Consider the following 27,350-nt stretch of genomic DNA (forward strand, 5'->3'; position numbering starts at 1 on the left):
GCAGCAACTAACAGAATGGTTTTTAACAGGGAAAAATGCAAAGTACTACATCTGGGCAATAAAAATGAACAAAGCATATACAGAATGGGAGGTATGGGGCTAAGCAACAGCACATGTGAAAAAGACTTGGGTATACTAATAGATCACAGACTGAATATGAGTCAACAGTGTGATGCAGCAGCAAAAAAGGCAAATGCAATTCTAAGATGTATTAACAGAAGCATACAGTCTAGATCACGTGAAGTCATTATTGCCCTCTACTCCTCTTTGGTCAGACCTCATCTGGAATATTGTGTCCAGTTTTGGGCACCACATTTTAAAAAAGACATCAACAAACTGGAGCAAGTACAGAAAAGAGCGACCAGAATAGTGACCGGTCTGCAAACCCTGTCTTATGAGGAAAGGTTGCAGGATTTGGGAATGTTTAGTTTGCAAAAGAGAAGACTGAGAGGAGACTTAATAGCTGTCTACAAATATCTAAAGGGCTGTCACATTGTAGAAGGATCATCTTTATTCTCATTTGCACAAGGAAAGACTAGAAGCAATGGGATGAAACTGAATGGGAGGAGACACAGATTAGATATTAGAAAAAACTTTTTGACAGTAAGAGTGATCAATGAGTGGAACATGCTGCCACGAGAAGTGGTGAGTTCTCCTTCAATGGAAGTCTTCAAACAGAGGCTGGACAGACATCTGACTGGGATGATTTAGCGAATCCTGCTTTGAGCAGGGGGTTGGACCAGATGGCCAAGGAGGTCCCTTCCAACTCTACGATTCTATGATCCTATGAAGTAGTTCTTCCATAACTTTTCCCAGAAAACATGCTCCCTTATCAGAATGTATTCGTTGGGGACAGCCGTATACTTGTATGAAGTTTCTGCAAATTGCGGAGGCAGTTGACTCCGTGGTCTGATCTCGAGTTGGGGTGACCACAGCGAACTTGGTGAAATGATCCACCATGACGAGACAATGTTCGTATCCCTGAAATGCGGGGCCAATGGTCAGGTAATCCACTGTCAGGAGCTCAAGGGGCGCTGAGGTCACAATTGTCTGTGTTGAGGCTCGCTGAGCGGGCGGTTTGGCTAATTCGCATAAGCGGCAGGTCAGGCAAATTTCGTCCACAACAGCCAGCAAACGTGGGTGGTAAGCTTTTGTATGCAACCATTGCAAGGTCTTTTTAGCTCCGAAGTGGGCCCCTTTTTCGTGAGCCTCTCGAGCCAGTTCGTGGAGTTGAGCTCCGGGCGTAACCACCTGCCAAACCGTCATTGAGGTTGTCTGCGATGTTATTTTAAGGTACAGTAGTCCCTTTTGGATAACTAGCCTCTCCCATTGTCGCAACATCAGCGACAGGTCTTGTGTCAAAGTTTGTCGTTAAGAATCAGTGGGTAATTGGCCAGCGGTGACCCACGTCCGGAGAAGTCCAACTTCTTCATATTCTTGTTGCTGTTGTATCCACTTATCCCGAGATTGTTCCTATATGCCCCTTAGAGTCTCAGAGGAAGATATTTTTTGATTGGTAGTTTTGAGCACGGCAGCCGTGAGGGTGAACGGTATTTCCTCTCCTTCTAATTCTTCGTGTCGATTCTTCCCTGGAGTTGTATGTCGAATCCTCAAGAGGGCGTCAGCATGGACATTCTCAGCCCTTCTTTTTTAGATGATTTTATAATTGAACTTCGCCATCCGGGCCACCCATCGCTGTTCCAGAGCCCCCAATTTGGCGTTTTCCAAATCAGCCAGCGTGTTGTTGTCAGTCCGCACCACTACCTCGGAGTCCGCTAGATACTCTGCGAATCTCTCCGTCATGGCCCACACTACTGCGAGGAGCTCGAGCTTGAAGGAGCTGTATTTGTCAGGGGTGCGCTCCGAGTCATGGAGTGAGAGGCTTCCATATGCGATCACCCTCTCTCGGCCGTCTTGAACTTGTGACAACACAGCCCCTAGCCCGTGAAGACTCCCGTCAATGTGTACGATGAATGGTTGTGAGAAATCCGCATAATCCAATACCGGAGCATCTGAGAGCGCAGCCTTGAGATCTTGGAAGGCCTCTTCCTGAGGGTGTTGCCACTGGATTCTTCGTCCAATTGCCCCGGCAGTAGTCCCCTTTAGCAGGTCGCGCAGAGGTCGAGCTCAACATGCAAAATTCTTTACGAAACGATGGTAATGTCTGGCCAGTCCCAGAAAAGCCTGCACGTCTCTTACTGTCTCAGGGGTAGGCCATTCCTGGATAGCAGCAACCTTCTCCCGAGATGGCCTCACACCCTCTGCCGAAACGACATGACCCAGATACTCAATCTGGGAGCGAAATAGGTGCCATTTCAGAGGCATTACCTTCAACCCGTACTTATGCAACCGGCTGAGTACCTGCCCCAACCGCTTTAGGTGGTCCTCGAATGTGGCAGCATAGATGATGATATCGTCCAGGTAGATCAACGCGGCCTCAAAATTGAGATCTTCCAGACACCGCTCCATCTACCGCTGAAAGGTCCCTGGGGCGTTGGCCAGTCCAAACGGCATCCGATTGAGCTCAAATAGTCCCATAGGCAATATGAACGCCTTCTTGGCTCTATCTTCTTCTGACATGGGCACCTGCCAGTACCCGCTGGCTAAGACCATGGTCGAAAAATGTGTCACCTTCCCCAAGGCGGACAAGGATTCTTCTATGCGGCAGTGGGTATGAGTCTTTAATAGTGCACGCATTCAGTTTCCGATAATCCACACAGAATCGTAATGTACCATCTTTTTTTCGGACCAACACGATTGGGGCCGCCCAGGGACTTTAGTTTTCTCGTATCACCCCTTTTCACAGCATCTGGGCCAACAAAGTTTTCACCTCTTGGTAGAGTTGTGGGGGAATCTGTCGATATCGTTCCCGGAAGGGGGCCGCTCCTGCCGTGGGGATATCATGAGTGATGGCGGTGGTACACCCAAAATCTTCCTCATTACTAGCAAATACTTCATGGTACTGTCCGAGCAGTGTTTTTATCTGGGAGAGCTGGGCTGGAGTTAGTCCGGAGAGCTCGGCCCGCATCTGCTCCAGAATCTTTCGACCTCTCTCCTGAGCCGAGACTTTGGTGGCCTGTAGGGTTCGAATCGCTACTTCCCAAGGATCCTCGGATCGTACTCGCAATTGAACCGCAGGAACTGGCAGCACTTCCTCTAAAGTCCTTACTAGTTTGGCCAGTTCAGTCCGTGCTTTCAGAATGATGTATCGGTCTTCAAGGTTGACGCATCGCACCTGGACGGTCCATTTTTGCATGGTAGCCAGGGAACGGGCCACCAATATGCCAGGAGGTAAGCACTCCGAGTGGCATGGCTCCACCTGCACTTCCACGCCCTCCAAGGGTATCGAGGCTCAATTGGCAGGGGCACCACAGTCTGCCCAGGAGGTAGCACAAGCAGGGGAGCCGCTGGCGCGATGACCTTGCCCAGAACCTCGCCCTCCTGGCAGTCCTGATGTACCCGTGCCTCACACACTAGCTGCTGGAATACTTGTCCCTGAGCGGTGCGAGAACCCCACTGCTTCAGAATCTTCTGCGTAGGATCATTGATCAGTAGGTTGCCAAACTCCCGTAAACTATTCATGCCTAGGGTGACGAGATGCTGTTTAAAAGTTTCTCCTTGAGTCAGCACCATCCCTCTGCGACCAAGGGATCTACCGCACAACGTCACCTGTACCCACACCACCCCGGCAACCGGGACCGGCAGTTGGATGGCGGCTATTAGCCTGATTATGGGCCCCAACTGAGGTCTTGCTGCCTCCGGGAAATTTTGTTGAAAATACGTTGCGGGCATAGTGGTTACTTGTGACCCCGTGTCCACCAGGCACCGATTGGCCCGGCCCTCCACTTCTGCCCAAAATACCGGACATTTTGCTACCAAATCTTCGGGACTTCCACCACCCCTAGCTGTGGTTTTCGGCTCCGAGCGGTGTCCCCCCAGCCCGGAGCCCTTTAGTTTAATGTCCGCTGGGGTGGGTATCTCCCACACCGCGGACACTCTCGGGCGAAGTGGCCTGGTTCTCCGCACTCATAACACCGGGCCTGTGCAGACTGACTGCCCCGCGAGGGGCGTGATCCCCAGGAGCCGGGGTTAAAACTAGGTCGTCCAGTCCCGGTCTCGGTTCTGCTCTTTACTTCAGCCAACTCGCGCTTAATATTCTTTAACGCTTGTTTCATCTCCTCCACCCACTGAGGCTCCTCGACTGCGTTCATGGAGGCCTCCACACCTCGGACCTTTCCCACGGGAACCGCCATCCCCTGCTCTTGCTCTCAAGCCCTTGCCTGACTTCCCACCTCTGAAAAGTCTATTCTTGGATTCATTCTGATCTGCTCCCGTAATGCCTGCTTTATTAGTGGGTTTCACATTCCAGTCACCAGTAGGTCGCGTAGGGTAATATCAATAGGTCCTACCCCTACCCCGTCCTTTCTTTCAATGGCCGTATGCAATTCTTGGAGGACATTCATATACTGAGTGATCGTCTCCCCCTCTCCCTGCATTCGACTGAACAGACACCTTAACTCTCCCACATTTGTTGGGTCCCCATGGGTCTGTTCTACTATCTGTAAAATTTTATCGAAAGTGTTGCGGTGTCCCGGAGGTTTCAACATCGCTGACCTCCTTACCTTCCCGTCTAATGCCATGAGAGCTACTTCAGCTTCCAAATCAGGAGTCATTGGGTGCTTTCGAAAGAGCCCCCGCATCCGCTCTGTCCAGCTCAATAGCATAGTATTGGAGCCGGAAAATCTAGGCAGGTAGTTCAGCATGGTCCCCAATGAATTGCTGGAACGGGGACCCTCATTATTGGTAGAGCTCATAGCTCTGCCCTAATCTGGGGCACCACTGTCCGTACTCGGAGACTGCATCCTGCTGACTACGCCAAGTGTAGGGTTCAGCAGGTTCTCAGGATGCAGTGACGAGACACAAGACTGAGCGTGGTTTTTTAAATCAACTTTTATGAATTGGAGCCACTGGGGCTATGCTGAACGAACAAAAGGTATAACACCAATCTGTCCACGCAGGGACTCAACAATAACAACAATTTTCTCATCGAGAATGCGACTAATCTGGTTAGACCGGGTGTAATGGGCCACATACGGCCAACTATGGTCTTATATTTCCTAAAGTCAACTTATCCTTCCAGGCGACCTTCAGGGTCACAGGCGTGGCTGCTTCGAGGTCGCTGATGCGGTTGTTTTGGCGCCCCGATATCCAGGGGAAACTGGGGCTCGACAGGCCCTGAAGGATCTTTGCCGTTGGGGTGCACCAGGCCCTGGAGTAACCCTGATGCTGGGGCACACCAGGCCCAGAAGGATCTGTGCCGTTGGGGTGCAACAGGCCCTGAAGGATCTGTGCCGTGGGGGCGCAACAGGCCCTGAAGCAATCCTGGAGCTGGGGTAATCCTGGGTGTAGATGACCCCCTGAAGACACAGCGGGGTAGGGCTTTCAGGACGTCTTAGCCGGCTCCCGCCTCAAAAAGCAGTTGTGTTGCAATCTTTAAAGTGACGGTTGGTCGGCCTCTACTAAGGGTCCTTCTCTAGACGGGAAGCAGGCCCCTTCTGCCGCCTATGGTGAGGTGGCGTCCACTGAGTGCCGGTGATGGGAGGGCCGCAGCCGTGGGCGAAGGCAGGGAGGCAGTGTCCAGGCCGCTGCAGTGGGTTGATGTATATTGACGGTGGCGGCTAGGTGTAGCGGACCAGCCGCAGCAGGGCGGGGAACAGCGAGCACAGCTGCGACCGACCGTGGGCAGAGAACGGCCCCCGGTAAGGGTAAAGCACCAGTCACTGCTCGGCGAATACGTCGCTTACCCCTCTCAGACCCCTGAACGTCTCCCAACTCTCCAACGCCTGTTACACCGTCCCTCTCTATATCACACGGTTTCATGTCTCCTGTGTGCCTCTCTGCCAACTGACTTCCTCGCACATGCGGTTTGAAGAACCCTTTCATCTTCTAGCCCCCACTTGCATTTGTCTGTCTGTATGTATTTTATGTATTAATAAATTTTTCAGTTTTATTGTGACCCTATGACTGTGCTTGTTCTCTGTTTGTCAACTGACTTCTGAGCGCACTCCCTGCTCCTTTTATCCTCTCCCCGCCCCTTGCTGCCCTGCCACCTTCAGTCCTTTGTTTCTCTTTGTTGCCCCCCCCGGTGTCGTTCCTTCAGGAACCTTGATGGCGGTCCCCTTGGTTCCTGCCCAGTCACTCTATGGGGGTCCTCCTCCCCACATGTGGGTGCAATTTTTAACAGGACTGTCAATAGCAAGATTCACTGCGGACCACTAGCTCGATCCAAGATCTTAATACAAGCATTTTATCATTAGCTTTTGGAACATTTTGGAGCTGTGGGGTACTCAGTCCCATGCTCTTTGGGTGAAATTTGCAAGCTGCTTTCAAGGGGTACTCTGCCCCATGGTCTGTGGATGAAATATGTAAGCAGCTAATGTATGGGTACTCTGCCCCATGGTCTGTGGATGAAATATGTAAGCAGCTAATGTATGGGTACTCTGCCCCATAGTCTGTGGGTGAAATTAGTCAGCTTCTAATGTAGGGGTACAGTGCCCCATGCTCTGTGGGTGAAATTTTTACCTGGACTGGAAGTCTCTGTAAGGGCACTGCTACAATTTTTATGTTATTATTTTACTTCTTATTTTTAATGACTGCTGTGATAACAGAACCCGTTTAAGTAATTCACATTTTTTTGCAGGGCAATTGTCCTGGTCTTACCCCCATTTAATTTCCTTTTTCAGCTCAATAGCCCTCACTATGACTATTTTACAGCCACTTTATCGCACCGAAGTTCGGGTGCCCATTGACTTCTATTGGTTTCGGGTCCGAGGTCAAGTTTGAGATCAAGTTCGGTCAAAAATTTTCACGGATTGTTCGTGGAAGCCAGTGAACTTGAACATCTACAGGTTCTCTCATCTCTACAGCTGACATCAACCCCAAAATATTACTTCGCTTGTCAACGAACCAGTATTGTTGGGGCGAACTAGGAAAAACGACAGAATTGTCCCATCAAATGAATGCATCTTTTCTGGGGCTGTTATTTAATAATAATAATAATAATAATAATAACATAATAATAATAATCTTTATTTATATAGCACCAACATATTCCGCAGCGCTTTACAGTATAACAGTTTCAAAACACAAGTCATAAGTAACAACATTAACAATACAATAATTAAAGCAAAATAAGACGAAATAAGATGACCCTGCTCGTGAGAGCTTACAATCTACAATGAGGTGGGGGAGATACAGAGTACAGGGGTGTATTTACAATGGTGTATTTACAATGAAGGTCCAGCCATCTTGAGGGAATGAAGGATGGATGGAGATAGTGAATGGGCTACACACGCACCCTTACACATAGAATGACTTTGATTAGTGAACGTGATAAGCCGCTCTGAACATTTGTGTTTTGAGGGAGCGCCTAAAACTGTGCAAATTGTGGTTAGTCCTAATTTCTTGGGGTAGAGCATTCCAGAGGATAGGAGCAGCACGGGAGAAGTCTTGGAGTCGGGAGTGGAAGGTACGGATTAGTGCAGAGGTTAGTCGAAAGTCATTTGCAGAGCGCAGCGATCGGCTAGGCCGATAGACAGAAATTAGGGAGGAGATGTAGGGGGGTGCCGCACCGTGGAGAGCTTTGTGGGTGAGAACAAGTACATTGAATTGGATCCTATAATGAATGGGCAGCCAGTGTAATGACTGACGAAGAGCGGACACGTCCGAGTACCGATTAGCCAGATGGACAACCCTGGCTGCTGCATTAAGAATGGACTGGAGAGGGGATAGTCGAGTGACGGGGAGGTTTTTGTCGTTTCCATGGTGAGAAAAGGGCGGATCCTAGAGATGTTCTTTAGGTGCAAGCGGCAAGAGCGGGCAAGAGATTGTATATGGGATGTGAAGGAGAGATTGGTGTCAAACATAAGACCCAGACAGCATGCCTGCTGCCGCGGTGTTATTGTGGTGCCACTCACGGAGAAGGAAATGTCAGATTTAGGGAGGTTAGTAGACGGCAGGAGCAGAAGAAGTTCAGTTTTGGAGAGGTTGAGTTTCAGCAAGAACCAGATTGCAGTCTCATTTTTGCTGGCATGATTTATGGACGATTTTGTTACTGATTTGATCGCCCTTGAGAAAATCAGTGGACGATGTGGGACCTAGTTGGATCTAAGGAGATTTCTTTTTTTAATGATGAATGCCTAAACGTGGGAATGTGTGGGAGAGTCTTTATTCAAATAAAACGTTTTTTCCTGTGTGTATGTATTTTTTTCTTTTAGATTACTGAGTTAGAATTGGTGGTGTCAGAGAGAAGCCTCTAAATTTCTAACATAAGGGCTTGATGTCAGCTGACATTACAAAGCTGACAATAACCCCAAAATATTACCCTGCTGGTAAATGAACCAGGGCAAGCAGGAAGAGCCCTCCTACTTCGACAATACAGGGTGAGATTCAAACAGTGTGGCAATACTTTATAGAATCACAACACAGGCAAATAACACATAGAACAGTTGCAGCAAACTACCCAAAATTGTACAAAATTATGGAATCTTACTCTTCTGCTGACTCGCAAGGGTAAGAGCAGCTGTGACTTCAGAGCATCCAGGGCCAACTACCCCTATGCAGAAGAGAATGCACAGAGAAGAGGTGAACATAAGCTTAACAAACTGGCAGTCCACTGAGGTTTAAGATCAGATGACCAGAGGGTCATAACCTGGCTTCTTCGAACATCTCCATGGTCCCAATCCTGGCTTTCCCAAACATATCCATGGGTTCATTTATGGTCAATGGAGCAGATCTGTGTTATTTCAGCTGGAGCCAAGGTCCCCTAAGCTGGAATCCTGTAAAATGTCAAATATGTGACCCTCGTGATGAAGCCATTTTGCCCTTGCTGCTGTCCTGTGTTTTTGTAAAGAGTCTCTGTTTATTTGGATCTCTGGATCTCTTGAATTACTTGGATGTTTGGATATCTGGATGTATATTCTTACTGATGCATATCCCTTTATATAGTTCACAACTGTTCTTCCAGCTATTATTCACAGGACAAAGGGAAGGGTTGATGGAGGTTAACTTGCATTGATTCATTATTTAGCTTATCTATCAATGTTTGCAAGTTAACATTAACAAACTGCATGGCCTAGTATAATGTGTAATCAGCATATTACCAAATATCATTGTTCAGTGACCCTGCATCCCTGTTTTGCAAAGATACCAGTACAATAAACTGTAGGAGCTGTTATAAGAGGTAAATAACAACTATTCATTACAAATATCAATTTAACCTACAAGAGGAGTCAACATTTCAGACTCTTGACCAATCGAAGAAAGAAACACATCAATTCGAAAGACAACATATAGATAACTGTTAAGGGCTTGCGGAATGCACCAAATAATATTAACATAAAGACAAGGTGCTTTCGCAGCCTGGGGTCCACCGTGCAGAGATGTTATCTGCTGCAAGGTGGCGGATGCAAGATGGCGGTATAACAAACACACGCGGGTTAACCTCACCCGGTATGTAAAAAGTGGACAGCAAACAAACGCGGGTTAACCTCACCTGGTATGTAAAAGGCGGAACCTGTTGATTCTCAGGGACGCAGTACTGCAGGAGTGGTGTGTGTAGGGGGCAGTGCCTGATCCTTTGGCAGGTATGTACTGGTGAATTTCACATGCATATTGCACTTTGTTCTCATTATTAATTAATCCTACTGGGTTGGTATACACAGCATATGCACTTTACTTTGAGTCAGATAACCCAGCACTTTTGTATGTTGTTACATATATTTTTTAATTATAATTACAAATAGTATTTATCACCAATATTTTTTGGCATATAATTGTGCATTTTTCATGAAATTGTGTAACTTATTCACAGAATATTATTTTCACTTTTTTCAGCATATATTTTTTTTTTATATAGCCCTCACTAAAGTTGAGCGACTTTTGTTTTTTAAGGGTCGCGTTTCGTTTCGTGAAACCCGACTTTTCTAAAAGTCGGGTCGAGCAAGATCGTCCGATTATAGGGAAAAGTCGGGGTCGTCCCGAAACACGAAACCCAATGTAAGTCAATGGGGAATAAAAGTCGGCAGTGAAAGGAGGACAGGAAACACACCTACAGTGCCCATTTGAATGCCAAAAGCATCAATTCTTTTTACTTAAGCTTGTCAACCTTAATTAACTTCATAATACAAGTTACGCACTGAAAAATGGGGGTTATTTGGCTAAAGTTGTGGGGGGGGAGGGCTGGCTGCAGGTTTTCATGTGCCCTGGGCGAAAGAGCGCCCCTTTAACACATACCACAACTCATCATGCTCCGATACGGCAGAGAAATAGCGGTATAGTACAATGAAAAATACCTCACTTTTTACATCTCATGACGAGGCCCATCTATTTCTCCATACAGAATCATTGGTCCCATATAATGTTTGAAACAGTATATGATGAGCTCCACATAATGCTACAATATATGTTGGTCCCCATGGATGAAGCTCCACTGTCTTATGGGCCCAAATAATGCTCCAAACATAATGGGCCCCATTTCTAATGCTCTAGTGTATAATGGGCCCTGTAAATGCTGCACCAGTGTCTGATGTCCACCTTTGGAATGTTCCAGTGTATGGTGGGCCCCATCTATCATTCTCCAGAGTATAGTGCTCCCCAAAAATTGCTGTCCCAACATTGAAAACAATCAAATAAGTCTCCTCGCTAGGGAATCCCTGTACTTCTCTGGATTCCTCGTCGTCCCCATCTTCCATCTCACTGCACAGTATTTCAACTTTGCAAGTGCTGTGATCCTGGGCAAGCAGGGGGGGCCCACTCATTGGCGACGGCACTGGCACAGGGCCCATGATAGTACGGTGGTGTGTCTGATGGCGGGTGGGCTGAACCTGCACTTTCATCTGCAGCTTCCTCTTTGTCACCGTGTAAGATGGAACTGTATATGGGAAGGGTAACCTGAGTTTCATCAGGGTCAGATTCAGGTCGTGTAGCGTGCGAGGGGAATGTAGTGGTCTGGGTCAATGTACCAGGAGATTCATCGAGCAGTGGCTGGGCATCAGTGCACTTGTGTCGCCCCCAGGAGTACGGTCGCCACAGTGGCATTACCTTCTTCCTAGGGAGTGTGATGTCATGCTTGGGAGCAACGAAGGATCTCTCTAGCAGGTTAACTGATTGGGCGGCATTATTCCCACGAGTCATGACCCTCCAAACAGCGTTCATGAAGGCAAAGTGTTTGTTTTACGTGGGCAGTATGGTTGCAAAGCTGAACCTTAAAGGAATGTCCAGAAGGGCACCACCAGGAGTGGAGCCTACGGTTAAATTCGACTCCACCTGGGAAACCTCAACCATGCCAGCTACAGAACAGATGCACACATTGCAAGCTTAATTCCGTTAACGAACGAGACTCCGTCATGCCCCGCGGTCCGAGTCCGGCTTACTAGAGGGACACGTGAGGCTCTGGCACATGAGATTGGCCAATAACTGGTGTGTCATGCCCTTACATGTCCGTGGCTGCATGTGCGCTACACTGAAAAGGCCAGCGTTTGTCGCTTACGGGTGCAGATAACCTGCTGAACAACGTTAGTGATGGGGATCACTGATTACAATTATTACCCGCGAACAATGATTTCCCAGTAAGTGCAGGTCAACCGCAGTTCCGGAATTAGGCCTAACCGTCATTCCTGAAAAAATGAAAAACTTACGTGTGCAAACCACAGGTGCTGTAGCTTGCTTAACAGCTCGCCAGCCGTTCTCACGCCCAGTATGGATTACACGTGATTGCACAAAGGTGAGAAAGGGTACCGTATCCCCAGATAACATGTATGGATAGCGTACACATTCAAAATATATGTCTATACATCAGGTGGCAGGCTCAGACGGTGTTAGGCCCAGTATGGATTGCACGTGATTGCACAAAGGTTAGAAAGGGTACCGTATCCCCAGATAACATGTATGTATAGCGTACACATTCAAAATATATGTCTATACATCAGGAGGCAGGCTCAGACGGTGTTAGGCCCAGTATGGATTGCACGTGATTGCACAAAGGTTAGAAAGGGTACCGTATCCCCAGATAACATGTATGGATAGCGTACACATTCAAAATATATGTCTCAGGAGGCAGGTTCAGACGGTGTCAGGCCCAGTATGGATTGCACGTGATTGCACAAAGGTTAGAAAGGGTACCATTTCCCCGGATAACATGTATGGATAGCGTACACATTCAAAATATATGTCTCAGGAGGCAGGCTCAGACGGTGTCAGGCCCAGTATGGATTGCACGTGATTGCACAAAGGTTTGAAAGGGTACCATTTCCCCGGATAACATGTATGGATAGCGTACACATTCAAAATATATGTCTCAGGAGGCAGGCTCAGACAGTGTCAGGCACAGTATGGATTTGACGGCCCAGATTACACAGCGGAGGAGCAGGGAGAGGTAAAGATTGCAAATGCTGGGGCCCTGCCCAAGCAAGGGGGGCCCACTCGTGGGCGTCGGTACTGGCACTGGGCCCCTCATAGTACAGCGGTGTGTCTGACGGCGGGTGTGCACCACCACCGTCAGAGACACTTGATTGCACTATGAGGGACCCTGTGCCAGTGCCCGCGCCCAAGAGTCGGCCTACCCACGTGTCCAGGGCAACGGCACTCGCACGCTGTCGTGCTCTAGGTGGTGACCCCGGCCATGGGGGGGAAGCAGCACAGTTAGGGAGTTTTAGAAAGTGGCATATGTTGATGTTGGACATTCAGCTGATGCAAAAGGCGAAATAGGTGAAGTCCCAGGAAGAGGTGGACCAAAGCAAGCCATTTTTCTGTCACCCTATGTGTCATCAGGGGAACGTGGGACAAAATCCTTGGAAACCCATGCATGGTTCATTTTAATGAAGGTTAGATCATCCACATTTTGGGTTGACAGACGGGTCCTTTTTTCTGTCAGGATTGATCCAGCTGCACTGAAGAATCTTTCCGATAGCACACTTGCAGCTGGGCAAGCGAGCTCCTGTAAGGCATATTGGGCCAATTCAGGCCAGGTGTCCAGTTTAGCGGCCCAATAGTCAAAGGGGAATGACCTGTGTGGGAGAACATCGATATGGGAGGAAAAGTAGTTTGTTACCATAGTTGACAACTGCTGTCTCCTGTCACTTTCCATCGATGCAGTATTACCAGTTGTGTGAGCGGTATTTGAAAAATCAGTCCACAACATTGTCATGAAACCCCTGTCTCCAACGCCACTTCTGCTGTGTGCACCACGAACACCTCTGCCAAGCTGCCCCCGGCCCGTACGGCTCGTGTGAGAACCATCACCGCTGCTGTGTGCTGGGAATGCCTCAAGCAACCGATTTACCAGAGTTGCTTGTTTATTAGCCAATATTAGGTCAAGGTTCTCCTGTGGCATGATGTTTTGTAATTTGCCTTTATAGCGTGGATCCAGGATGCTGGCCAACCAGTAGTCGTCATCGTTCATCATTTTGGCAATGCGGGGGTCCCTTTTTAGGATCTGCAAGGCATAATCTGACATGCGGGCCAATGTTCCCGGTGTCAATGATGCACTGCGAGTGCTGGGTGGAGGAGCACTTTCTGGCAAATCCACATCCCTCCAGTCACGCACAAACCCTGTACCAGACCTTGCCACGCCAACATTTTCACTTGCCCCACGAGATGCATCCTCCTCCCCTAAGTAATCATCCCCATCATCCTCCTCCTCCTCCTCCTCTTCTTCCTCCACCTCGTCCAGGAGAGGTCCCTGAGCAGACAATGGCTGAATGTCATCAAGGATTCCCTCCTCCTCTTCCTCCTCATCAACATTGGCTGCAGAAGCCTGCTCCTTAAGGTGCGTCAAAGTTTGCATGAGCAGACGCATAAGTGGGATGCTCATGCTTAGGATGGCGTCGTCTGCGCTTACCAGCCGTGTGCATTCCTCAAAACACTGAAGGACTTTACAGAGGTCTTTCAGCTTCGACCACTGCACACCTGTCAACTCCATGTCTGCTCTCAAAGTGCCTGGCCGTGTATCCTCCCACAAATGCATTATGGCCTGCCTCTGCTCGCACAGCCACTCCACCATGTGCAGGGTGGAGTTCCACCTTGTTGCAATGTCGATAATGAGGCGGTGGTTGGGAAGGTGGAGCAATCGCTGCAGCTTCTGCATACGAACGGAGTGTACAGGCGACCGGCGCATGTGCGCGCACAGTCTTCGCACCTTCTGGAGCAGGGCTGTTAACTCCGGATAATTTTTGAGGAAGCACTGCACCACCAGGTTCAAGGTGTGAGCCAAGCAAGGTATGTGGCTGAGTTTTGAAAGGGCTATGGCTGCCACAAAATTACGGCCGTTATCACTAACTACCTTGCCTGCCTGAAGATGTACACTGCCCAGCCATGACTCAGTTTGTCGCTTCAAGTACTCGGCCAGCACCTCGGCGTTGTGTCTGTCGCCCAAACACATCATCTGCAACACAGCCTGCTGACGCTTTCCACTAGCTGCTCGATAGGGGGACACATCGTGTGCAACAGTGGCAGCTGCAGATGGAGTGCTCGTACGACTGCGCTCTGTGGACGAGCTTTCACTTCTGGAGGAGGAGGAGGAGGAGGAGGGTCGAACGCCTACAGCCAACTGTTTCCTATACCGTGGGCTAGGCAGCACTGTCCCACCACCGCTGTCCCCTGTGGACCCTGCATCCACCACATTAACCCAGTGCGCAGTGATGGACACGTAACGGCCCTGGCCATGCCGACTGGACCATGCATCAGTTGTGAGGTGCACCTTTCCGCTCACTGACTGCTTGAGTGCATGGACAATGCGGTCTTTCACATGATGGTGGAGGGCTGGGATGGCTTTGCAAGAGAAGAAGTGGCGACTGGGTAGGTCACAGCGTGGTACTGCATAGGCCATGAGTTCGCGGAAAGCTGCGCTTTCCACCAACCGAAAGGGCATCATCTCAAACGAGATTAGTTTGGCAATGTGGGCGTTCAAACCCAGTGTACGCGGATGAGAGACTGAGTACTTTCTTGACCTACTCATAGTGTCTGGGAGGGTGAGCTGGACTTGAGAGCTGCATATGGTGGAAGTAGCGGTGGACAGGGCGGACTGAGAGAGGGTTGATGATGGTGATGGAGTTGGTGTTCTTTCTGATGGCCTAGAATCAGTCTTTCGTTGATATAACAGTGGGATTCCCTGACTGCTGTGGCCTTGCAACGACACCTCAACATTTGCTGCTGTGCTAACCGGTGGGCTTACAGTGGGGGAAACAATGTAGCGTTGCTGACTACCTTCGTTGTGATCAGTTGCACATGTGGCACTTGAGGTTTGGTGTTGTGTCCACGCTTGCAAGTGCATGCTGGTTAAATGTCTAAGCATGCAACTGGTATTCAAATTTTTCAGATTTTTCCCTCGGCTAAAGGTCTTTGTGCACTTCTTACAGATAACCTTGGCCTGATCATGAGGATTTTGTTCAAAAAAGTGCCACACTGCACTCTTCCTACTTTGGCAGACATTTTGCGGCCTAGCACGCTGTGATCTTTTGACCCTCTGGACAAGCTGTCCAGCAACTCTTTTGATGTTTGGAACCTGTCTTTGGAGTGCTACGGGCCTGCCAGATAACAGCTGTTGCGATGTCGATGTCTGCTGTGGATGCTCCTCATCTGAGCTATTGGAAGCAGCACCCTCTTCCCCCAATGGATGCCAATCTGAGTCAACAACTGGGTCATCCATCACCTCCTCTTCTATGTCATGTGCACCTTCCTCTGTGTCACCGTGTATGGTGGTATAGTGTGCGGGAAGGGGCACCTGAGTCTCATCAGGGTCAAAATCTGGCTCTGTACACTGCGAGGACAATGTAGTGCTCTGAGTGAATGTACCAGCAGAATCATCCATCAGCGGCTGTGCATCAGTGCACTCCATGTCAGATTCATCTTGGCCTGGGTAATTCACCATTTGACTTGATAATCCAGGCATGGTATGTGAAAACAGCTCCATGGAGTAATCAGTAGTATGGCCTGCGTCATCCTTCAATCTTGGTTGGGGTGAAGGACACAAGGAAAGGTGTGGTTCATGAACATGAGCCTCCAATGACGACTCAGTGCTTTTACTTTTTACAACTGAAGAAGAGGAGGCGATAGAGCTGGAGGCTGAGTCAGCAATGTAAGACAAAACTTTTTCCTGATGCTCTGGCTTTAAAAGCGGTTTGCAAACTCCTAGAAAACTAAGCGTTCGAGGCCTTATGTAGCCAGACGATGACGCAAGCTCAACACCTCCTGCATTCGGTCCTATTTTGCTCTTGCCACTACCATCAGATCCACCACCAACACCATCATTACCAGCTGCCAACTCCCGCCCAATTCCACGGCCTCTTCCACCAGCCTTCCTCATTTTGGTAGAAATGTAGACAAAATCCAACAAACTATATAGTAATGTAAAACAAGGTACAAGGTGTCTATAGGACAGGGGAGATTTTGAATATCTGCAGACACTTGTGGACACTGGACACTTTTGGATTGTGTGAGGCCCAATGAATATCTGAGCGCTATGTGACAGGCTCGATGGCACAGCTGTGACCAAAGTGACGAGAGGATAAGGAAGATTTTGAATCTCTGCCCACACTTTTGGACACTGGACACTTGTGGATTGTGTGAGGCCCAATGAATATCTGAGCGCTATGTGACAGGCTCGATAGCACAGCTGTGACCAAAGTGACGAGAGGATAAGGGAGATTTTGAATCTCTGCGCACACTTTTGGACACTGGACACTTGAGGATTGTGTGAGGCCCAATGAATATCTGAGCGCTATGTGACAGGCTCGATGGCACAGCTGTGACCAAAGTGACGAGAGGATAAGGGAGATTTTGAATCTCTGCGCACACTTTTGGACACTGGACACTTGTGGATTGTGTGAGGCCCAATGAATATCTGAGCGCTATGTGACAGGCTCGATGGCACAGCTGTGACCAAAGTGACGAGAGGATAAGGGAGATTTTGAATCTCTGCACACACTTTTGGACACTGGACACTTGTGGATTGTGTGAGGCCCAATGAATATCTGAGCGCTATCTGACAGGCTCGATGGCACAGCTGTGACCAAAGTGACGAGAGGATAAGGGAGATTTTGAATCTCTGCGCACACTTTTGGACACTGGACACTTGTGGATTGTGTGAGGCCCAATGAATATCTGAGCGCTATGTGACAGGCTCGATGGCACAGCTGTGACTAAAGTGACGAGAGGATAAGGGAGATTTTGAATCTCTGCACACACTTTTGGACACTGGACACTTGTGGATTGTGTGAGGCCCAATGAATATCTGAGCGCTATGTGACAGGCTCGATGGCACAGCTGTGACCAAAGTGACGAGAGGATAAGGGAGATTTTGAATCTCTGCACACACTTTTGGACACTGGACACTTGTGGATTGTGTGAGGCCCAATGAATATCTGAGCGCTATGTGACAGGCTCGATGGCACAGCTGTGACCAAAGTGACGAGAGGATAAGGGAGATTTTGAATCTCTGCACACACTTTTGGACACTGGACACTTGTGGATTGTGTGAGGCCCAATGAATATCTGAGCGCTATGTGACAGGCTCGATGGCACAGCTGTGACCAAAGTGACTACAGGATAAGGGAGATTGGATTGCTTTTAAAAAAGCAGTTTGCGGAGCAGTGGGTAAACAGCAATGCCAGCCTGTCAGGAAGCCTTAAAAGGCAGCCCAACAACCAACACCACTGATACACCACTATATAGCCTCCCCTTGCACTGCACACACAGTGACTGGTGTGTTGTGCAGGCCAAATTGCTAGCAGCAGAAGCAGTTTTTTTTTCTTCTCAGCAGGACAAAAAAAAAAAATTGGGATTGCTTTTAAAAAAGCAGTTTGCGGAGCAGTGGGTAAACAGCAATGCCAGCCTGTCAGGAAGCCTTAAAAGGCAGCCCAACAACCAACACCACTGATACACCACTATATAGCCTCCCCTTGCACTGCACACACAGTGACTTGTGTGTTGTGCAGGCCAAATCGCTAGCAGCAGAAGCAGTTTTTTTGTCTTCTTCCCTGCCTAACGCTCTCCCTACAGAATCAGCAGCAACCTCTCCCTATACTGAGATCGGCAGAAGTAAGATGGCGGTCGGCGTGCACGCCCTTTTATACCCCCTGTGACGCCCACCAAAGCAAGCCAATCACTTGCATGCCCTTCTGAAAGATGGTGGTGACCCCTGCCTATGTCATCACGTTGCCCACAGTGTCCGTGGATCCTGATTGGCTGTAAAAGAGCGCAAAACAAACTTTTGAAACGCGACTTTGGCGCGTAAGTCGCCGACCTCGTGGCCGACCTCATCCTAGGGTCGGGTTTCGTTTCATGAAACCCGACTTTGACAAAAGTCGGCGACTTTTGAAATTTTTCGACCTGTTTCGCTCAACTCTAGCCCTCACCCTTTCATTATTGCATATTTTTCACTTTATTAGCCATTGTGATTTTGCCTCTTGTTCTCTGCACACCGCTATTTTTTTTAAAAATATATATATATATGCAATTTATTAAATTCTTTTTGTAAAATATTTGTCTCATCATTATTATATTTTTTGTTGTCATTTATGTCCTTTTTTGTGATACAATAAATTTGATATTTTATCATGATTTTTTGGGAATGTTTTTTGTAAGGGATATATGGTTTACAATAGATTTTCAATTTTTTTAGATAATTCTCTTTCAGTTTATTCTTGGTATTTCTTTCCTATATAGGTTAATAATTCAAGCGGATTAACACTATTGTCCAGCAAGGAATAGGAGACAGGTGCAGGTTAATAAAGGGTGATACAATCACCTGACCAAAGACAACCCAGCACCAGGGGAAAAAGACCAGCCGCCCGAACAGTACAAGAAAATGGTGGATGGTCACACACTGAACAGATTCTAACAACGTGCCTCCACCGCCCAGTCTGCCACCCTAGAGTCAGTGGATGACACAGGCATGGGCACAGGGATGCAGGGATGCTGGCCGTAATTAAGGAGGAATGGGGTCTGACTGGTGGAATTGGCTGCAGTCTTTTTCAAGGTGAACTTTGCCCACGGTAGCAAGGATGCCCAGTCATCCTGCCTTGCCGAAACAGAATGTCATAGGTATGTGACCAAGGTCTGGTTGGCCCTCTCTACCAACCCGTTCATCTCGGGATGATAGGCCGAGGAGAGATTTAGCTCAATGCTGAGCAAGCGACAGATCTCTCTCCAGAACTGAGATGCCAACTGGGGACTCGGGTCCCTGACAATCTTGTCCGGCATACTGTGTAGGCGAAACACATGCTTGCTGAACAACGCAGGCAAGGCCCGTGCAGAAGGTAGCCGTGAAAGAGGCACCAGGTGCACCATTTTGGAGAAATGGTCAGTGACAACCTAAATGACCGTGCTGCCACTGAACTTGGGCAGACCCACCACAAAGTCCATTCCAACCATTTCCCAGGGCCTGTCCACCACCGGCAGGGGGTAAAGTAGCCCAGCGGGCCATTGCCGAGGAGACCTATTCTTGGCGCAGGAGACGCCCATCCGAATATAGTCTCCAATGTCATGGGCCATATGCGGCCACCAGTACGCCCTCGCCAGGAGTTCACATGTCCGCTTCATCCAAAAATGTCCACCCACCCTTGACGAGTGAGCCCAAGAGAGGACCTCCGATCGCAGACAGGCAGGAACAAATGTATTGCCCGGAGGCACCGACTCGAGGCTGACCGGAGCCATGGTCCTCAGACTCTCGGATGGGGCGATCAGCTGAGGCTCCGTCTCCTCCTCCTCCAATGACACCACAGAGCGAGAGAGAGCATCGGCCTGGACGTTCTTCTCCCTGGAGAGAAAGTGGAGGGTAAAGTGGAACCGGGAGAAGAACAAGGACTATCTATCCTGGTGAGAATTCAGCCGCTGGCCTGTCTGTAGATATACCAAGTTTTTGTGGTCAGTAAACACTAGCAAGGGGACCTGAGCCTCCTTCAGGAGGTGTCTCCACTCTGAGAAGGCCAACTTCATAGCTATCAACTCCATGTCTCAGATGGAATAGTTCCTCTCCGCCATTGAAAAGGTCTTAGAAAAGAAGAAGCAGGGCTGCTTCCGACCTTGAGCATCCTTCTTAAAGAGGACCACTCCGGCACCGACGGAAGAGCCATCCACCTACAAGATGAATGGCTTATCTTCATCGTGGCGATGTAGAATGGGAGCACTAGCAAAGTGGGACTTGATGGAGGAGAAGGCCTTGGAAACCTGTTCCGACCACAACTTGGGATTTGCTCCCTTCTTAGTGAGGGCGACGAAGGGAGCTACCAAGGTGGAGAAGTGAGGAATAAACTGGCGATAATAATTAACGAACCCCAGAAAGCGCTGCACCGTTTTGAGGGAGTGGGGTTCCTGCCAGTCCATTACCGCCTGCAGTTTGGCAGGATCCATATTCAAACCCTGGGCAGAGATGATATAGCCCAGGAAAGGCAAGGACTCCTGCTTGAACAGGCACTTCTCCAACTTGACGTAGAGGGAGTTTGCCCATAAGCAATCGAAGACCTTGCAAACCTCTCTCTGGTGGGAGTCCATATCTGGAGAGTAGATGAGAATATTGTACAGATAGACAACCACCAAGGTGGAAAGCATATCCTGAAAGAAATCATTTACAAAGTCTTAATGCAATATACTAAAGGAACAGAAAAGCGCAATAGGGTCTTTTCTGAGTTAATATTAAAAGATTAAAAGAAATTCACTCACCTATTTGTAGGAGAGATCAAGCACATAGGATTCATAGTCAGCTGCTGCACATGCAAAGGTGAAACCGAGTGACCGCTGATACCTCAATTCTTATGGAAATAATTTATGGACTTCCATGCGCTGCTTGACAAAATACAGAATCCCACTTATGGTGAAAGATTAATCATTTATTCCCAACGCGTTTCGAAGTAAGGACTACTTCTTCCTCAGGGGATGTTTGTCATCCCCTGAGGAAGAAGTAGTCCTTACTTCGAAACGCATTGGGAATAAATGATTAATCTTTCACCGTAAGTGGGATTCTGTATTTTGTCAAGCAGCGCATGGAAGTCCATAAATTATTTCCATAAGAATTGATTTACAAAGTCTTGGAAGACGGCAGGAGCATTACAGAGCCCAAAGGGCATGACTAAGTACTCATAATGGCCATCCCTGGTGTTAAATGCCGTCTTCCATTCGTTCCCCTCACGGATGCATATCAGGTTATAGGCCCCCCACTGATCTAGTTTGGAAAAAACCCTCGCTACCCGTAGCCTATCAAACAGTTCCGATATCAAGGGTAGTGGGTACTTATTCTTAACGGTGATAGCATTTAAGACCCCTGTAATCGATGCAGGGTCGTAGCTCTCCATTCTTCATTAGGACAAAGAAGAATCCCGCCCCCGCAGGTGACACCGACTTCCTAATGAATCCTCTTGCCAGATTCTCCCTGATGTAAAGAGACATGGCCTCTGTCTCCGGGAGAGATAGGGGATAGACTCGACCCCGGCGAGGCTCAGCACCAGGCAAGAGATCAATAGGACAGTCATAGGGGCGGTGCGGCGGAAGACTCTCTGCCGCTTTCATGGAGAACACATCTGCATACTGTTGATAGTGTTTGAGGAGAGAGGAAAGATCTGCAGGAACCTCAGTGGAGGCAACCTGTACGCACTCCCTCTGACACCTACCCTCACAGGATTTACTCCACCCAAGGATTCTCCCCGAGGACCACTGTATATGGGGAGAGTGATAACGCAACCAGGGGACCCCTAAGTAGACCTGATCAATTCCCTCGGGCATGACAATGAGAGATAACATCTCCTGATGGGAAGGAGAAACCGAGAGTGTCAGCAGGGTGGTCTAGTGGGTAATCTGAGAGGGTAGTGTCACACCGTTCACCACTCTGATGGTGACTGGCTGAGGTAGTAAAACCAGAGGAATTGCGTGTCGTTGGGCGTAGGCAGACAACATAAAATTGCCCTCTGCCTGGAGTCCACGCAAACTTCCACCACCAGAGTGGTAGAGCCGAACTCAAGCGTCCCCTTAAAGGACAGCTTGGAGGAAAACGTCTCAATGTCTAGTAGGCCTTCTCCAACAGCCACTAGAAGCGAGCGTTTTCCCGGGTGCTGTGAACACCTGTTGGCAAGGTGACCAGACTGCCGGCAGCAATAAAAGACCACGGGTGCTTGAGCGGGCCAGGACTTGGATCCCACGCGAGAAATCTCCACAGCCTTTTGGGACTCGGACACCTGATCGGGAGTTTCCAGAGGTCAAGCGAAAGTAGGTGCCAACCTAAACCTCTGGCCAGACTCTGACCGCTCCAATCTTCGTTCCGTGAAACGAAGGTCTATACGGGTGGAGACGGCAATGAGCTCCTCCAGTGTGGTGGGAACCTCCCTGGTGGCCAGGGCGTCCTTTACATGGTCAGCCAGACCTCTCCAGAATAAGAGAAAAAGGACCTTGTCTGGCCACTCCAGCTCAGAGGCTAGAGTCTGGAACTGGATGGCATAATGGCTGACCAAGGATGAGCCCTGTGTCAATGCCAGCAGCTGGAGCACGGTATCATGGGTGACCCATGGTCCCAGAAAGACCTGCTTCAGAGTGACCAGGAACTGCGAGGCACTCTGTACCACATGTTCACCTCGCTCCAAAAATGGTGTGGCCCATTCCAAAGCCCTGCCCGACAGGAGGGAGATGACAAATCCCATCTTAGCCTGCTAGGAGGGGAATTGTGTAGCCAGCAGCTCTAGCTATATAGTACACTGGCTCACCAAACCCCTACAGGAAGCACTATCGCCCGAGAACTTCTCAGGCAGCGGAAGGCAGGACAAAGTTGGGGCAGGGATGGCAGTGGACACACGGGAGGTTGACCACTCAAGAGCCGCCAACCTGCCCTCCAGCTGCTGGATGTACCTATGGAGTCGCTGCTCATCTGCCATTACTAGCCAGACCCTGGCGTTAGTATAATGTTAGGGGCTTGCGGAACGCACGAAATAATATTAACATAAAGACAAGGTGCGTTCACAGCCCGGGGTCCACCGTGCAGAGATGTTATCTGCTGCCAGGTAATGGCGGATGCAAGATGGCGGTATAACAAACATACGCGGGTTAACCTCACCCGGTATGTAAAAAGTGGATAGCAAATACACGCGGGTTAACCTCACCTGGTATGTAAAAGGCAGACCCTGTTGCTTCATAGGGCCACAGTACCGCAGGGAGAACGCTAGTGTCTTGGTCACAGGACCCTGCCCCAAGGACATGGGGTTAGAATCCCTCTAGACCCACTAGCGTTTGGCGCCACAGGGAAAGCAGGTTTAACCGCACAAAGTGCATGCAGCGCCGCTCTGGCGGACACCACTAACCAGCCTAAGCTTGGGACTGGAAAGCGCATTAATTGCGCACGGCGCCACTCTGCTGAGAGTGCGGTAAAGTCATGCCTTGTGCTGGAAGGCACAATCTGGCACTAACACTTGTGCAGAGAACTGGGTGCACTGTGGCACATAGGCAATGCCACTACTAGGCGCTGACTCTAACTCCGATACCCTATTACATGCACAACCAAAGAGAGGAAATCATAAGGAGTCAGTCACCAGAAACATGCATCCATCATCTCACACACGAGTACTTAATTCTATACCAGTGCATCGCCAGGCAGCCATGCGAACCTTTTATAGTTGCAGCCTTCCGGGACCTTCCTAGTGGTCCAATCGGAGCAGCAACAGGACCTGAGCACGTGACCCCCGACCTCAAATGAGAGGTCGACCCATGGGCATGCTCACTAAGCCAAAGGAAGGTGTCACGATCAACGTGTGGCTGGACACACCGTCTCCAGCAGGGTGAATTTATGACACACGCGACCCTCGATACACCGCCTCCAGCAGGGCGAATTTAAATAATAAGACGTGCAGCCGGATACACCGCCTCCAGCAGGCGAATTTCAGAAATACACGTAAAACCGGATACACCGCCTCCAGCAGGGCGAATTTAAATAATAAGGGGAAACACCAGGGACACAATTACAATGGTGGGCCCTGCGATAGGGAACGGGGATGTGGAGACCTGCTTCACTCCCCTGAGTCAGTGTCACTACACTCCTACCGATCCCTAGGCCGGTTCCGCACCAGGGCGCCGCTCAAGATACCTTTAAACCCTAGCTCTCCCTGCACCTACCCCTTTCTAGTGAAATGGCCGGTGCAGAGACTAATCCCACCACTGCATTGAAACACACATAAAGGAAAGGCACAAACAGGGAACACCACTTAGCTTAACGTTGCCACCAAGCTCTGTCAGAGCTGCAAGGAAATTCCCTCTGACTCCTTCCACACCAGGGCTCTGACCGTGCTGCAAGGAGCTCTCTCCAGCTCCTTCCTCCACCAGGGATGGTTGGAAACGAATACTATCACCAACGCTGATTGCAACACCTGTGACTCTTTTATAGCAGAGCCAGCAATCACACCTGCATTACAATCATGTGAACTAAACTAAAGAAACAGAGTGCAATAACACTCACCACCACCGGGGGCAAATTTAGAACCAAGGACACCACAGTGCAATAATCCTAATGGCCACCGGGGGGCAAAAACCACACCAAAGCACACAGCTTTAGGAAAAAAAGGTTACATGTGCTTTTAACTGTCATCATCCAACCTAGATCATGACAGAAGGACTTATTACCAGGAGCTGCTCACTGCTGGCTAGTGCAGGTTGCTATAGCTGACCCAGGGGCGGCAGCAGCAGCAACCAAACCGACAGCAGTAACCTGAGCAAGATGCCAGGATTGATGTCTCTGCTGAGCAGCCTCCTCTGTGGTTGGGACTAAATGGGAGACCGCAGAAGGCAAGGCTCGGGATTCCCCCTGTGCAGGGGAGAAAACCCCACACATAACAGATAAGTCTATTCCTCCTGGCATACTGTAAATAGACGTCTGGTTAATTAAATTAAAGTGTGTCATCACAGAGGGCTTGTTTTTTGCATGCCAATCTGTTGTATTTATTGGTACTATTTTGGGATATAAGACATTTTGATTACTTATTTTTTGGGGGAAGGGCAAACAAAAAATGCCAATTCTTGCAGTTTTATTTTCTTTCCTTCATGTATTCACCTTATGGTTTAAAATATTTTATATTTGGATAGGTTGAACCTCTACAGATCTGACAATACTGAATAGGCTTTATTTATTTATATATTGATAATTTGTTTGGATGTTGGGGGGAGAGTAATTTGAATTTTATTGGGCAGTTGAATTGATTTTTCTAGCTGTGACTATTTGTTCCTAACTGGATGCATGGTCTTTTTCTTACATTTTTTGCACTTATTTTTTTAATATGAGGAAATTACATTTTAATATTTTATTTTTATGTATAACTGCTAGAACTACAAGTGTATACTGTTTTTTTGCTCAAGTATTAACATAGTTCCCATTCAAACTGACAGATCACCAGATCACCATTTATGAAATGGAAATATTGAGTCATTGAAGTCTTGTATAGGATATTCCATCTATGAAGTTTATATTCCCAATTAGAATGGATGTCAATATGGGAAAATACTTAAACACCAATAAATACAAAGGATGACAATGAAAAGAGTAATATCTTTATAATTAATACTAAAAATCAATTCTTGTTAATATAACTTTTTAAAGTAATCTCTGATTAGGGATATATTCCACAGTTATTGCTAGTCTCATTAGGTGAGATAAATCCCTAAAGCCCAAGATCCAGGTGTGTATGAGGGGCTGCTAAGTCTTTTGCTTTGTGCTTTTTTTTTTGTTTTTATGTTACATCACATGAAAGCCTTATGTATCTAATATATGGTTTCAAAATTTTGTATTTTTAGCTTATGGCAACAGTGTTCTACGCACGCGGGAAAACAAAATGGCGGAGTCTAATGCGATATTCACAGCAAATCAGAGCAGAGGAGTGATAAATTTCTTGTTTCTGCAAGGAAAGTCCACAAAGGATATTCTTGTTGATATGTCGCAGACATTGGGGGATCAATGCCCTTCATATTCTACAGTTAAGAACTGGGTTGCCAAATTTAAAACGGGTCACTTCAGCACTTCAGCACCAACGACAAGCAATGTCCTGGACATCCGAGAGTGGTTGTTGTTCTGGAGGTCGTCAATGCTGTGCGCAACCTCATACTGGAGAATCGGCGAATTTCAGCTAAAGCAATATCAGACATCATGGGGATTTCCTGTGAATGTTTTTGTGTAATTATCCATGAACATTTGGACATAAAGAAGTTATCTGCAAAGTGGGTCCCTAAATGTTTGACAACAGATTAAAAAAGCATGTAAGTGAAAACTTCCCGGTCCATTTATTATCATTTCCATACTGATAAGAACTTCCTGGATTGACTGATCACTATGGACAAGACCTGGATTTATTTGTAGGAGCCTGAAACCACGGAGCAGTCAAAAGAGTGGAGGCACAGTGGTTCTCCTTGTCCAAAGAAGTTCACGGTGCAAAAATCCGCCACTAAGGTGATGGCATGTGTGTTCTGGGATAAGGAGGACATGTGTCACGATATGTGACTGGCCCTGCATAGCGCGACCCGATGATCGGTCGGTCATCAAACAACTGGACAAACAAGTGGACACCGGGGAAACAATTACAACGGTGGGCCTTGCTATAAGGAATGGGGAAAGGGACACCTCCTGCACTCTTCTGCAGCTGAGTCCTGGACTAATCTGATGTCCCTATACAGGTTCTTTCAACCTGTCGCCGAGCAGGACACCTTGTCCCTCACTTACCCTGCACCTATCCCTCACTAGGGGATTGGTAAGTGCGGACACTCGCCCCACCGCTGTACTTATAAAACACCAAGTGGAGATATGACATATAGGGTTAAACAAAACAACACTTAGCTTTCTCTGCTGCCAATGCACCGTACAGCAGAGTAAGGTATCTGAACACCGCTTTCAGCAGAATCACCACTGCTCCAGAAAGCTCCTCTCTTCAGCAGAACCAACACTGCTCCCGACAAGCTGAACCACCACTGCACCAGGTAGCTCCAGTCTTCACCATGGTTGGTATCCAAAAAAGGACCTGTCATAACCAACAGTCAGCTGATGCACCAGGTGACCTTATATAGGAAGATGGGAGTGGTCACCACCAGCAGACTTACTAAACATGTAGTAAAACCAGTGGCCACCGGGGGAAAAACTAATATTAACCCCCAATGGCCTGAAAGGAAAAATGTTTATATCTGAGAAGCCCAAACTGACACAGATCCAAAAATGGATTGTGACAACATAATGCTAGTGCGCTACCTTCAAAAGGGTTCCACCATCAATGCAAGGTATTACATTGAACTTTTGGACCAATTGAAGACAGCTGTGAAGGCCAAAAGTAATCTTGTTCCTGCAAGACAAT

This window comes from Dendrobates tinctorius, unplaced genomic scaffold (assembly GCF_039654945.1).
Source record: "Dendrobates tinctorius isolate UK_male_01 unplaced genomic scaffold, ASM3965494v1 ptg000116l, whole genome shotgun sequence".
Taxonomy (NCBI): domain Eukaryota; kingdom Metazoa; phylum Chordata; class Amphibia; order Anura; family Dendrobatidae; genus Dendrobates; species Dendrobates tinctorius.